Source organism: Zalophus californianus, chromosome 10, assembly GCF_009762305.2.
Source record: "Zalophus californianus isolate mZalCal1 chromosome 10, mZalCal1.pri.v2, whole genome shotgun sequence".
Lineage (NCBI taxonomy): Eukaryota > Metazoa > Chordata > Mammalia > Carnivora > Otariidae > Zalophus > Zalophus californianus.
Window position 1 is genome coordinate 4,093,884 of NC_045604.1, and position 2,297 is coordinate 4,096,180.

General features: G+C 49.2%; 1 pseudogene; it reads right to left on the reverse strand.

The window, feature by feature from the left end:
• Positions 1 to 455: 455 nt before the first annotated feature.
• Positions 456 to 1,531, reverse strand: LOC113932661 (annotated as a pseudogene).
• Between the last annotated feature and the right edge of the window lie 766 nt (positions 1,532 to 2,297).

The following is a 2,297-nucleotide window of genomic DNA, read 5'->3' on the forward strand; positions in this document are numbered from 1 at the left end:
GAAAGTAATGATAAGTAGGAAGGTAGTTCTCACTGTGTTTCCAGGACATCCTGTGCACCAGCCATGCTCTCTTTACATTTCAGAGCTCAGGATCTACCTGACACTCAGGTTGCTCTTTCAACTCCTCCCTTCAAACAGGTGTCATACAGCCCAGGTTCCCGCCACCAAAAACTGATAACAATCAGCCACCCTCTTGCTTGTTATTCCCTACCAGCTCTCCACCTTCCGAGCAGCACCTGACACCTCCTCTGGTGCTAACCTCTGAGATTAGTAGAAGGCATGTGAGCATGATGATGAAAATGAGCTTCCAGTCAGGGAAACTCTGGGCTCCTCCCTGCAGCCTTACCACCACATTCTGCAACTCTTTCTGGGTAGAGAATGAATGACAGGATCAAAAAACAAATTTTTTTTTTGAGATTATGAAATACCCAGAAGATGACAGGCTATGTGTCAAACTACCATAGATCCAAGGCAAGAGGATTTTTGCTAATAGCACGGTGAAGAGCATCCTTGACCTCCTTGTTCCTCGGGGTGTACACCACAGGGTTCAGCAGGGGGGTGATGACGGTGTAGGCCACCGAGATCAGCTGATCCTGATCCCTGGTATTTTCGGACTTGGGCTTGAGGTAGGCAATGGAGGCACAGCCATAGTGGACCACGACCACCGTGAGGTGGGAGGCGCAGGTGGCGAAGGCCTTCTTCCGGCCCTGGGCAGAGCTGATCTTGAGGATGGTGGAGACGATGAGGACGTAGGAGATGAAGACCAGCCCCATGGGCATCATGATAACAAGCGAGCTGATGATAAAATTAGTTATGTCAGGTAGAGGTGTTGTCCGCACAGGAGAGTTTCATAACTGGGCGGATGTCACAGAAATAATGGGCCACTTCTCTGTCACAAAAGGGCAGCCTGAACACAGAGGAAATCTGAATTATGGCCACAAACAGCCCAAAGCTGAAAGCCCCCCACACAAGCAGGGCACACACCCTCTTGTTCATGAGGACTGTGTACCTCAAGGGGTTGCAGTTTGGCCACGTAGAGGTCATACCCCATGGCTGTGAGCAGGAAGCAGTTGTCGATGGCCAAGGTGAGGAAGAAGAACATCTGGGTGGCACAGTCAGCCAAGGAGATGGGTTGGCTAAGACCTGTAAGGCTGCAGAGCATCTGCGGTACAATGACCAGTGTGTACACGGTCTCGGAGGTGGAGAGAACACTGAGGAAGAAGTACATGGGTGTGTGGAGATGATGAGCAAAGCCGATAACGGTCACAGTGATGACATTGCCAGCCAGAGTTAAAAGGTACAACGTAAGAAATATCACAAAGAGGATGACCTTGTGTTCTCAGAAGCTGGAAAACCCCTGGAGAATGAATTCACTCACCACTGTGTGGTTCCTGCTCTTCATGGACGAACTGTTGGGTCGATATGATGGAGACTCAGGCCTGTCAGTGAGTCAGAACATGCCTGTGCCCCACGCCTGCTCAGGACCAGGAGAAGGGGCAATAAGGACCTGCTCCAGGAGGTGTGTCGGGTGCATGGGTCCTCCTGTGCCCCAGGAGGGAAAAGGCAGAAAACATAATCAGGAAGCAATTGCATGTACAGAGAGTTTTGTATAAAAGCACAGAGGACGAAACGGATGGGACAGTGTAGCAGGAAGGCCACCTGGGCTAGTTTGGAAGCGGTTCCCTCATGAGCCAGAACGTGGGTGTTGGGAGGCCACTGGAGCTAAAGAAATAGAAAATGCATAATTTTGAAAAGAATTTTCTCATGAATGACAGTTTCAGATTTTTATTTACTAAAACCAAAGTGGCCAACCTCTTCCATTTTGTTGAAGCCACAATTTTGATCATCTTCTTAAAAATCTTACCTTCCGAGTTGCCAACTGGGACAACACTCCACTCTGAGGGGACCTGAGTCTTTGTTCTGTCCCTGTTCCACCTGTCTACATCTTTTCGTGAACCCTTTTCACAAATCATTCAACTGCTTCAAACCTGACTGCCCTCCCGAATGTAGTTTTTAACCACACACATTCCCCCTCTTTCCTGCGTACTGACGGAGCCTCCTCTTGCTCAGAGGGCCCTCTCAGGACCAGCCAGGCCCTGTCGATGTGCACCTTCTGTGTGTAGGTCAGTTACCAAGTGTTGGTTCTCCTGCACTGTGTGTATTTTCGTGTTTTGCAGCTGGTGCTTGGATGTGAATTTTCACAGGTGGTCTGACTCATGACTAAACTCTGAGCTCTCTTTTCTAATTTCTTCAGAATAATATACTGTACCTCTGGGAAAACCAGTTTGCACACCCTC